The following is a 13,189-nucleotide window of genomic DNA, read 5'->3' as shown; positions in this document are numbered from 1 at the left end:
GAGACCCCCTAAATCAGGAAAAATGCTCAATGTACCCCCCTAAATTCGGAATAATTTCTCAGGAGTCCAAAGAGATGAGAGAAAAAAAGAAAAACACCCCCTTTTTAAAGAAATCTCCGGGTGAAAAGTCAAATACACCCCTTTTTTTACAATTCTCGGGCCGGACTTTGTCGCACGACAAGTACCCCTTTACCGGACATTTTGGCAACACGCATGCGGTCATTCCGACCTCTGAGTGGGGGGGCCGGGTAGCAGATCGAGAATCCTCTGACCCTCTCCGCCCAAGCAGAGGGCTAGAATGGCTCGCCTCCGCTCCGGTGTAGCGGAGTCCAATCTAGTCCCTAACAAACATGCATGAAACGTGGAAATACATCTCTCCCAAGGCATAACAGGTTCTCCTGGAGAGGCCATAAAAGGCGTTGGGCCTGGGGCCGGTAGAGTAAATGCTGTAGCCATATTCTTCACCACATATTATATTTGAGTCCTAAATAAAGCAAATACTTAAGACAGAAGTCCCAGTATGGTGGTGTAGTTCACGCCCGGTGTTCACGCAGTGAATATCATGTGCGAACTTAGGACACACTCTTTGACAGTGTTATTGGTTTGGGTTTAGCCCCCCCCCCCCCCCCACACACACACACAGGCGCGTACGCAGGAGGGGGGGATTTGGGGGGTTAAACCACCCCCCCCCCTCCACCTTCAGTTTTTTTTATGTGTGTATTTTGGAGGAAACCCCCCCCCCCCCTTTGTGCAATACGTACGGGTTATCGTCTGTGTATGGGGAATATTTGCTCTAGAGCCTGCGTGGAGCACTGGACGGGACCTGTGTAGTGACTTGATAAGAAGCAGACCCCCCCCCCCCCCCAGCTACCTTGAGCGTGTTTCCTAAAATTATACCGTTCGATCATAAAATCACAAAATACTTCTCAAGTACATCGACAGCTACACTGTATTTGCTAAGTGACTTACCGCTGTCCTTTGCTAGCTGATCGAGAATCCTCTGACCCTCTCCGCCCAAGCTGAGGGCTATAATGGCTCGCCTCCGCTCCGGTGTAGCGGAGTCCAATCTAGTCCCTAACAAACATGCATGAAACGTGGAAATACATCTCTCCCAAGGCATAACAGGTTCTCCTGGGGTGGCCATAAAAGGCGCTGGGCCTGGGGCCGGTAGAGTAAATGCTGTAGCCATATTCTTCTCCACGTATTATATTTGAGTCCTAAATAAAGCAAATACTTAAGACAGAAGTCCCAGCATGGTGGTGTAGTTCACGCCCGGAGTTCACGCAGTAAATATCATGTGCGAACTTAGGACAAACTTTTTGACAGTGTTATTGGTTTGGGTTTAGCCCCCCCCCCCCCCCCCCACCACACACACACACACAGGCGCGTACGCAGGGGGGGGGGGGGGTGGGGATTTGGCGGATTAAACCACCCCCTCCCCCTTCAGTTTTTTTGTATGTGTGTATTAAGTTCCGAGACCAAAAATATATCCCCCCCCCCCCTCCGTTTATTCAGCAGCTGGCTGAGTCGTCGCTTTTTTTTTAGGGGGGGGGACCAAAAAAACAAATATATATATATATAAATATGTCCTCTTACCCCCCCCCCCCCCCCCCCCCTTCCCCCCCCCCTCCCCCCGCTTATTCAGCGGCCGGCTGAGTCGCTGCGAAATTTTCGGCCCGATTTAAAACTGTAAAAATCCTACGTCCGCTACTGCACACACACTTATTATTTAGGGTACGCTTATGCATGTTCCCTCCTTTTGAAAACACCCCTCCGCCCCCCCCCCCCCCCTAATTAAGTCCGGTGTGTAAAGTCAATACAGACCAATTTTGTGTGTGTGTATGTGTGTTACGAGCAGGACTTTGCTGCGTGAATAGTACCCATTCAGGGGCGGATCTAGCTTTTTGCTCAGGGGGGGGGGGGTTGACCAATAATGACGATGCGGAGCATCGTCCACGAGCCGCGAAGCGGCGAGCCGATTTTTTGGGGGTGTTTATTTGAACCCCGTAAGTGATGTTTTCCTGGCATCTATTAACACAATGGAGACCATAAAAAGCAGTGCATGATAACGTCTTTTTAAATCAAGTAACAGTTAAATACACAGTTATATCCAGAGTTATCATGTGTTTGGTTAAGTTACCAGATGAGTTGAATATCTTCTCACAATATTTGCACTTGAAAGGGTTTCTCTCCAGCGTGCGTTCTTTTTTCTTTCTTTTTTTCTTTTTTTTTTTTTTCTTTTTTTTTTCCTTTTTTTTTTTTTTTTTTTAATGTGGGGATTTTGGGGATGAGAATCGGCAACGCTGGCCTAGCTTGTCACTTCGGCGGTGGCCCGTGTCCTCAAAAAAGCTGATGGGGGGGGGGGGGCAAGGGACTCTGTGACATTTGTTCGCCCAACCCCCCCCCCCTCCCCCAAAAGAAATAATAATAATAATAATAATAATAATAATGATAATAATAATCATAATAATAATAATAATAATAATAAATGAAATAAATACATAGAAATAGAATAAAATAAAATTACAAGTTTAAAAAAAAAGATAAGATTTTAAAAAATGGTCCCCGGATTTTTTTTTTTTGGGGGGGGGGGTTGCAACCCCCCCCCCCCCCCCAACCCCCCTCTAGATCAGCTTCTGCCATTTACCGGACATTTTGGGAACATGATGGAGTGGGGGGGGGATCGAGATGGAGTCCTATATAGCTTATTCTCTTGGTACCATCTTCGATGCCGCAAGGAGAAAATATGTCAGGCATGTAAAACTGGATCTTCCTTGCAGATACATGTATGTAAACAATAGATTCCTGCCTAGCTGCAAACTAACGGGCCACTTTCAAAGGGAAATATATGCTTTTATAATTTAATTAACTACTTCTCGCCACCACGAGCAGTACACAGTGCTTACCTTTAATTACATGAGGCAAGCGAAAAGATATGGAGCAAAATTTCCTTAAATATTATTCAAAGTTACTCGACTGGGCATGTGTGGGCACCAATCTGACATATAGGCCTACAGAACTGTTTATGAACAGGGAGGTGAGTCTCACCTCCCTGATATAAACGAATTCACTTTTTATTTTCGTGACTGAGCCGGAAGTAATCGGAAAAGTGTCAAATTGCAGGTTTTAGGACTGTAATATTTTACTATTTTTCAGAAATTAAAGCTGCTATCATACGATGTAAGCAAATGTCTTGACACAATAATGCTATTCTATTCATATTTTATCATCTGTTCGATTTCCCCTTGTTAGTTCAAATGAAAAGTGTTGATGTGGGTGTTGATTCGGCGCTAAATATTTTCTCTCGAATTGGGCCCCTCATTTGGCCCCTCCCTTGCCGGCGGCTGGATCCGCCCCCGTGCATGAAAAATACAGTTTGGATTGCAAACACAACAGTAATTAGTAGCAATGTAGGAGAGTCATAGGAGAATAGCATGAGTCATAGCTCACAATATCAACTGCATAAAACGCACTGCTATTCTTTTTTTTTTTTTTTACAAAGAAAACGAATGTTGGAAAGTCACAGGGAGAAAGAGACTCTGAGAGAGATTTGACTAGTGAGAGAAGAAAAGAATGAGAGGCAATAGAATATCAGAGAGGAAGTACTATTACGAGATACGAGTAATGAACTCAATAATAACATTTAACAGCGCCATCAGTATTTTCGTGTCTTTTTTTCCAGGGCTAGGAAAACTCAAGCCGCCCTCTTCAAATCCCTCAAGCTCTTAACAAATTATTGCTGAAGTTCATTCAGTGGGCTTATTGTTGAAAAAGAATGCAAAAACTTCAACTCGCCAAAGCCCCATCCCAGGCCCATGCTCTCTAGGCTTGACTACGGTGGATGCTTACTTGGGGGTATAAGTAAGAAGGACCTGGGCAGACTTCAACGTCTGCAAAACAAAATGTGCCTGTCTAATCTATCAAAAACCAAAATGGTCTTACGCCACCCCATTGTTGCAGGAACTACACTGCCTCCCAGTTGCTGATAGAATACAATACCAGATACTTGTTCAAACTTCAAATCTATGTCGACCACCCTTCCTGTATACATTTCCTCACTCTTTCAGCAACAGAGAACATCCTATTCCCTTAGGTCTTCATCAGCTCCTACCTTTGTCATTCCCAAATCCCGTAAACAGGCTGGTTTCAAATCCTTTCAGTCCTTAGCCCCACGTCTCTGGAATAAACTCCCCTCTTTCTTAAGAAACAGTACTTCACAAGATTTCTTCAAAAAACATCTGAAAACATACCTGTACAACTCTTCTTAAATTGTCGAAAGTCTAGGAGAGCAGCGCCTTGTAACCTTTGGAAAAGGCGCTATATAAATCCAATTATTATTATTATTATTATTATTATTATTATTATTATTATCCCCATATATATATGTATATATATATATATATATATATACACACACACACACACATACAAATACACACATAAATATTATATACATAATGAAGGGGGGGGGCACCTACATGTAATCGATCGAGTTCAAAAAAAGGGGTCTAAAAAAGTTCAACCGATCTTGGAAATTTTTTGGGGCACGTGCCCCCCCCCCCCCCCCCCCCCCGTGGCTACGTGCCTGCCTGCATGTTCAAACTGACAGATTTCGCAAACTACCTGGAAGATGGAGAGCGAAGTCAATCTGAAAAATTGCAAATCGCATGTGTGTATAATATTTTGCGTCCTGTAAACATTTCAATTTCTGGACCCGCTTAAAACTTAAGTTGAAATGTAAGGGTCGATTAATATTCCGTGGCAGATTGAGTTCACAGTCCAATTCATATATTTCGAGGGGAGTTCTTACATGGCGATTACTGCAACATACCATTGTATTCACGACTGAGCTAATTTATAGGTGCAATGCTGATTGTCCTACATCAATTCGTCTGCTGTTCACATGGTCTAATAGTCATTTCGATTACCTCATTGGTCTAATGACCATTTAGACTAATGTTCATTCGGACTAATTCCTATATTGTCTAATCTCCAATAAGTCTCCCGCCTTTCCGGTTTATTGTTCATTTAGTCCAATAACCAGTTAGTCTAATTTCCAGTTTGTCTAATGATCATTTCGCCTACCATCCATATATACGGTCTCATAATCATTTGATGATGATTATTGTCTATGATTAAATGAGTATTAGACCATATCGTAGACAAAATGGGCTTTAGAACAAATTGGGAATTAGAAGCTACAATCATCAAGACGACATTATCAAATCTAAACTTACCGTAAACAGTAATAGCAGGACCCATGAAAGAGCTTTCGTGATTCGTCGGATAGCCATTGTCAGCGGTTTTGGCCCGGTGGCCTGAAACGAATCAGAGACAATGTACCATACAATAATAATGATTTATTTATTCAAAAAGCTGCATCGCAGCCAGGGGGCTGAATTGCACACACGTTTTTACATGATTAAATGATAGACCGTATAGAATCACAAATGATACAAGTTAACAATTTTATGATCGACTTCAATAATTTTGCCTCTCTCAATGGGAAGAAATATTTCCATTCTTAATGAAATGAGGAGAAAAGCAAAATTATTATAATAAAGCATAAAATTGTTTACTTGTATTATGTGTATTTTTTTAATTAAATTAACTGAATCTGACTTATTAAACTGCACCGTCATGCATCAAGGAGGAACTAATAGAAAATATAATTTTATACAAACGTGTACATTTCGATCTTTTGAAAATGTTACATTTTCAGAACAATAAAAAATATGACATTTACCGATTTCATTGCAGATCTTACGACTATTTGCAAAAAAAAAGCTCAAGGTCAATTTTAGTCCTCTTTTATATTGCCTAAAGAAATCCTGTTCGGATAATGTACTACGTCACTTTCATAGTTATTAAATTGCCTTAACTTGAAACTTGGAACGTAGTTGCTGACGCGTTCTTTTTCAAATTTGCAAGGCTGAGTAAAAACACGTTATGTTTTGGAGATGGGCCCCAAATCTTTCAAATTTTTGGGAGCAATATAAAATATAAAAATTAGTGCTTACTACTCCCCCCCCCCCCCCCCCTACTGAGCGAAATATTGGCCGGCACGGTTTTTAGTACACTCAATTTCAAACTAATTTTAAAATTGCCCCCCCCCCCCTCCCTCCTAAGAAATCCTGGATCCGCGCCTGGCTGAGTATGACATTCCACTATCTAATTGGATTAGTAATGCAAACATTTCTTCCCCATTAGAAAAAGCAAATTTATTGACATCAAGCATAAAATATGTTTCCATTGATCAACTCAACAGTGTTATGAGAAGAAAGGGAACAATATATTCGCGGACAATAAAATATTTATAAAAAAAATAAATTATTACGATCATCAGCAGTTATTTTACTTCACCATCAAAAGCAAAACAAAACACAAAAAATATTTGTTTTAAAAGAGGAGGCTCCCGTCGCACCCTTCGCAACCCCACAACAACAACAACAACAACAATAAAATAAATCTTCTTGAACCGTTTTTGGTTACTGTGATAGATACTTATCACCATTGGTTCCCATTACCGTAAGCACTATAATATGTTGATGGATTTTCTTTTTACAGCATATCAGGGATATTTGTCAATGCCTCAGAGGTATTTCTGTTTTGTATTCCTAAAAACAGGAATGTGCATTGAGTAGTTTACTTGAATGAACACTTCAACATATTAAATAGTTCTTCATTCATTCATTAATAGAAATCTGCAGTGAAAAAACAACACTGATTTTCTTTTCCATAGCACTATAATCATGTTGATTGATTTTCCGCTTCAAATTATCGGGAATATTTCTTTTTTCAACAGAAACTTAAAAACTGAGAAAAACTGAGAGAGAGAGGGGGCAAAATCTTCCCCTACACACACGCGCAAACACACACACACGCGCACACATACACACACACACATCACCGCGCCCTCCATCAGGTACGGTAGTGATAAGAAGGAGTGATGGACATTGGGAAAGTTTGTGAACAGGTGAAACGTTTTAAAGATAGTAGGTAGGTACAGTGGCGTACGCAGGATTTTTTCAAGGGGGAGGTTTTAAAACCGGGCCCAAAATTTCGCAACGACTCGCCAGCCGCTGAATAAGCGGGGGGGGGGGGGGGGGGGGGGGGGGTTAGCGGACACTTTTTTTTTGTTGGTCATAAGACAGCTGTTGGCATAATTATTATTATTTAAAAATAAATAAAAATAAAAGATTAAAAAACTAGAAGGGGGGGGGGGGTTCCCAAAAAACTTACATAAAACTTACACATAACAAAAACTCAAGGGGGGGGGTTGACCCCCCCCCCCCCTGCGTACGCGCCTGGGTAGGCATACCCTTAGATATAGACAAGTACAAATAATACTCAGTAAAATAGATGACAACTTATTACATATTTCAAACTTGCAAACAAATAGAATAGATTCGTCATTATCATTATTTATGTTATTTTTATTGTTTAGTGAGGAATATTCATATTTCAAGTAGCAATTGAGGCTGATTAATTGAGATTATGAAAAGTCAATACTGAAGATTTGTTTGACTTCGGACCATAAAATGAAAATTGAATGCATATGCATAATGCTACAAGAGAAAGTAATTCAACACAGACACACACAATATATGAGGATTTATCATAGACACATAATTAACAAATATTGAAAGAAAGAGAAAGTGTCAGGTAGAGAACCATTTAAAGAGAGAAGGTTAAGTTAGGAAAAAAGAAGAAGGAAGAAATGCAGAAGAGGAGAGAAAGAGAGATAGAGAGGGAGTGGTGTGAGAAGAATGGAACAGATGGAACTGTGAAGACATGGAGAAGAATAATGATGATGAAAGTAAGACGAAGGGAAAGCGATTATAAGTGTCAGAGTAAATTACAAAGTTTCCTTTACAGAGAAATACAGTACAATTTACGAATTATACATGATTAAGATAATAACAGAATATATGCGCAAAAACTTTAAATATGTAAAGAGATAGAATGTACATGGGAACGTGCGTAGCTATAAGAGAGAGATTCACTAGTTATTCAGATTAAAAAAAGGTTTATCCCATAATTTTAAAAAGATCACAATTGGTAGAATTGTAAACTAGAATATGAGACTTGTTTTTGTTTCAGCTACAACTTGATTCAATATAAGTCTACTGTGCGTGCATGTTAATCTGTTTTGCTGTGTTTCCACCAGTGTTCTTTTGTGTGTAAAAACTTAAAAATGAAAGCGGCGTAAACCAAATATAATTATTTTTTTTCATGAATGCGAGGAATTTTTGATGTTACACCCTTCTTTGTGTAAATTACCTAGGGTTTAGTGGAGCGTGGAAAATATCTCCTTGTATTTGACAACACAATGGGCGGGTTTTCCCTCTCCGTTCCCCCTATCGATCCCATGCCGTTCAAGTGAAAAATTTACAAATAACGTCACATTCGCTCGTCGCCAAGGTCAGCGTTTTTCTACCGTGGTGCCGCTGCTCACTGGGATGTCGTAGCACGCCTTTGAGGTGTATTATTCTGAAATATTCAGATTCACCTCGATTGAGTTAACACCATTATTAAAATAAATTTATGTAGGAAATACAATTCTAAGGATAATAAAATGTCTCGCTTCCTCGGTCGCTTCGATATCTTGCAACATCATTTCAGGCATTTTCCAAGGAGAGGCGTCCCCCGTCCTCATGAACAGTTGAATAACTGTCTCTGCATTTCATTATTTTCTTTTCTTTCTTATCTTCTTTCTTTCTATTCACGTCAAGTAATTTATATATATTACAATTTACATTTTTATGGTTGCCCCTTTTAACAGCGTCGCGTGTAGTAGGACTCCCCCCTTTTATCTGCTATTCCCGTTTAAACCCAACATTCTTTTTCTAGGACTAAACCGCGAGCCACCATGCAAAACCTAAAGTCATTAATCACTTTAGCTATAAAATATAACCCTGTTCTCAAAGAGATAAGCAGCACCCCAAAAGATATTGGCATATGATATTACTATTACTGTTAGTATTTGATATTTGTTGGGCAAATCCGAATATACATCAGAGATGACGGCATTTTGAGAAGAGATACATAATACGAAACAGCAATAGTCTAACTGACTAATGTTATTTGATATAGGAAAGATTCTTAGTATTTTCTTATCACTGCCCTAAAACTGCCCCCCCCCCGCCACTTACCTCCGCGCTCGGGCAAACACACACACACACACGCGCGCGCGCGCGCGCACGCACACACACACACACACCATCACCATCTCAGGGGGTGAGGCAATGCTTTCTTAACCGGGATGTGCCGGGTTCGAAACCCGGTCGGGGGTGATAGGGGTCTTAGGTAGAGCTTTAATCCAATGTCAATATCAAATCCCTCGAAGAGGACTTGAAGCCTTCGGTCCCCCGGTTACTTACTTACAAGCATACACATATTTTCTTAGGTCACGATGTACTTTTTGCTTTCCTCACCGCATGCACATAGGTATTCATTAGATAATGTTGTATATCACAATTCTGACTAGGCGTTCCAAGTTTGCCCCAGTTAGTATACAATGATCATTTGAATTGTGAACAATAAGGACATTCATACGGAATACGCTGTTTCAAACGATCTGTCGCCCCCAGACCATCAGAATTCCCCACTTCAGACAACAATCCACTTTTAATACCGTGAGAAAAGTAGCTGTCTAGAGATTTTCGTCGTGCCGGTTGTTGGTTTTAAACAACAGTGCATGCGGTGTGACTGGTGTAATTTGAGTTGGTACGATATCATTTGCAAAAGATAAACTTTGTATCACTTTTACACCCATCAAGTCTCATCACTATGAACATGACGGACAAAGAAAGAGGACAAAATATACAGTTCCTCATTCTACCCTCAACAATTGCTGTGGTAGAAAAAGGAATATCCCTTCACTGCTATTATGTAAAAATGTGTAGAACAGGTGAATATGCATGTGACACCTGTTCTACACGTTTTTACATAATAGTAGTGAAGGGATGTTCCTTTGTCTACCACAGTAATTGTTGAGGGTAGAATGAGGAATTGTATATTTTTTCCTCTTTCTTTGTCCGTCATGTTCATAGTGCATGAACTCATTGGCACATTTGTTTCTAAATGTGAAGGAGCCAAACAAATTATACTCTGAATTTGTTAATATTATACTTTATAATCAACACTCTAGATATAAAAAGGCTTCCCTCAGCCATTTTCTGGGACGCACTGTCTAAAAAACTGTCATCAGTTGCGGGTAATTATAATATGAAGTTTGAACCTCTACCGATTTTAAAAAAGAGATATGTATTTCATTAATGTATTTGTTCGGCCTGATTCCTTTCAAAGCAAAACAATACATCTCATGATTCAAAAGATTTTTTCTTCATTTTTTGTAATCCTTATTGGCGGAATGTCATTGATAATAGGCAGAAGGCATCAATGTTACTTGGGTTTCCCCACAGGTATGACCCAGCTCTGCGGGACAATATGTATTGTTATTGTGTAAGACACCATCAAATTGCCCGATTGCCAAGTCCGGAAGGGCAAACCCTGGACTCATTTTTTTTCTCGAGATAATAATTTTTAGAAACTTTTTAGTTATTAGCTCAGATGAAAACAAAGCAAATCAAAATTTGTTTCAAATTGTATCTCACTCCATCCGTCGTAACTACGGAACTGTGTCTACTGTTACTTATCATGTGATAGGCGTTGATACATCTCTCTGATCGCTAGTAACTCAGATCCTATCCATTTTACCAACATATATTCTTTATGGTTTCATATGAGTAATACTGTCTATTTTATGTGAAGTATCCTTAACACATCATTTTTCTCGGGGGGGGGGGGGGGAGGAAGCTCCACGATGTTTTCGCTATCATTGACTATTAATATATGTATCTAGGCCAAAACAATACCGCGCAGATTTTCAAAAATAGGGTCTTTAGACCGATGTTTTCATGTTTGTCTAACTCCCCCGCTTGATGTGTACGAAAATACAATTAATATTCGTTTATCCTCCAAACAGGAGCGTTGTTCTTTGGGCCAATACTACATGTACCCTAGTACAGTATGGTTTACATGTTGTTGAGGCCCTCTACAGAGAAAAGACCTTCCTGAATTATAGGTTATGATATTTTTTGCCATTTTGTGTCTTGAAACAAAAGGGAATTTTGTCTGGCAGTACGTCGCAATGAGATTTCAGATTCAGCCAATTTGAAGTTCGCATACGTAAAGTTCTTATAACTTCAAACATTCATGACTTTCTTATTTTGTTCTGCCATTCTGTTCAAGCTTTCACTACTTCTTCCATTGGTTCCGACACCAAATTACCAAACTCTCCATTTCCCAAAAATGTATGACTCAACAGGGTCTTTTCTTTTCAGAGAATCTGTAATAATATATGCAACCAATCATATATTTCGATACATGCCCCAAGGGAAAAGACACTTCGAAGAACAACATGAATTTATGACATTTTGTGTACTCGACAAATGGGAGATTTGCCCGTGTCTCTACGCCATCGTTGCATAGATTCAAACACTCATAATTTGGTCTGATTTATTCCCAACTTTCTCTAGTCTGTTTTTCATATGTTTTCCAGTTTCATACGAATAAATTTTTACAAGGGTTGGATTGCGCCCTTTAACAGAAGTGAAGACGCGGCCCGGTTCCGAGGCCCCTGCTTGTAACCATTGCACACACATGACCATTTCACTGATACAGCAGAAAGGAATGATAAAAACAAACTTATTTCTGAATTAATCTCAGTAACCCCGTCCTTTAAAAGGCGTCAAGATGAGTCGAATTTTTAAATGATACGTCTGGTTGGAGCCAGTAGTATACTCCCTCGTATAGTTAATGCTTTTTGCCTCTGAAAGCGTGGGTGTTGTAAGTGTAACCAGGGCATGTGAGTCTCACCTCCCTGGTGTAACAGGCAAATTATACACGTACATGATCATGTTAAAGTTCAATAAAGAAGTTATTTGCACAATCAAGTAAACGTAATTTGTAAAGGAACCCGAGGTCACAAGGGAAGATTTGAATACACATTCAGCATATTGTGCACTTGCATTGAATCAACCGAAAAGTGTGACATGATTAACCATGCCCTAGGGGGCGTTTCACAAAGCCTTTTTCAATGACAAATGACAAAAATCAATGATAGATATGCTGATAACCAATCAGAAGCAAATATTTCAGTAGCTTAAAACAAAGTCTGTCATTTGTCACGGATGACAAGTTTTGTGAAACGGGTCCCAGAAGTCTTGTTTTGCACAATTATCATCGTCTATCAGAGCATAATGTATATAGGGGCCAGAATAGAGTAGGGGTCCATAGATTCAGTGTAGCACAGGTTATAGTTCCGGAATGATTGGACCCCCTCCTTCCGGTGGGCAATGCGCCCAAATTGACGCTCTGATGTGAATCCTTATGTTGTTGCCGTTGTTGTGTTTTGTTTCATTCTAGTTTTTTTTTGCATAGGAGAGACCGACAGACAGAAGAAGAAGGGGAGGAGGGGGGGGGGTAAAGCGAGAGAGAGGGAGAGAGAGAGAGGACAAAGAGAGAGAGAGAGAGAGAGAATGGGCGGGAGAAAGAGAGGGGAGGGGCAGGGGAGGGAGAGGGATGGAGAGAGAGAGAGAGAGAGAGAGAGAGAGAGAGAGACAGAGAGAGAGAGAGAGGGGTGAAAGGGATGAAACGGATAGGGGACACAACGAATAAATGTGACAAAACCCTCTGCTGCACCCCAGTCGCGATCCTGTTTATTACTTTACATTTCATTGATTAAGCACTCTCGTAACAGCCTATCAATTTTTTTTAGAAAGCCTATTAAAAAAAAATTGATCCCGAGAGGCATTGGTTTGAGCAAATCTCTCATCATCTTGAATAAACAACGTATTGCTTTGATGCGATTAATAATATGAAAGACAAAAGCAGGCTGAATCGGCGTCTCATTAAAACTACATCAGCGAAAGAGAAAGAATCCTAAAAAATAGTCATTTATGACATGAAATTGTACATATGTATATATATAAATAATTCATAAAAATAGTGTGTGGCAAAAATAGTCAACTGTGACTGATTGCCAAACAAAAACAAATCAAGAAGAAGAAGAAGAGCGGTACTGAGTAATCTGATTGGTAGAAAGTCTTTCAACGTCAGCAGTGCGACACGCTAGTCTCTTTTCGCTAGTCGCCATTGTTGTAAACGGTAAGTGTCATAAAAG

The sequence above is a fragment of the Strongylocentrotus purpuratus genome, unplaced genomic scaffold, assembly GCF_000002235.5.
Source record: "Strongylocentrotus purpuratus isolate Spur 01 unplaced genomic scaffold, Spur_5.0 spur5_scaffold_18, whole genome shotgun sequence".
In the NCBI taxonomy this organism is placed as follows: domain Eukaryota; kingdom Metazoa; phylum Echinodermata; class Echinoidea; order Camarodonta; family Strongylocentrotidae; genus Strongylocentrotus; species Strongylocentrotus purpuratus.
Note: the sequence above shows the minus strand (reverse complement) of the source record.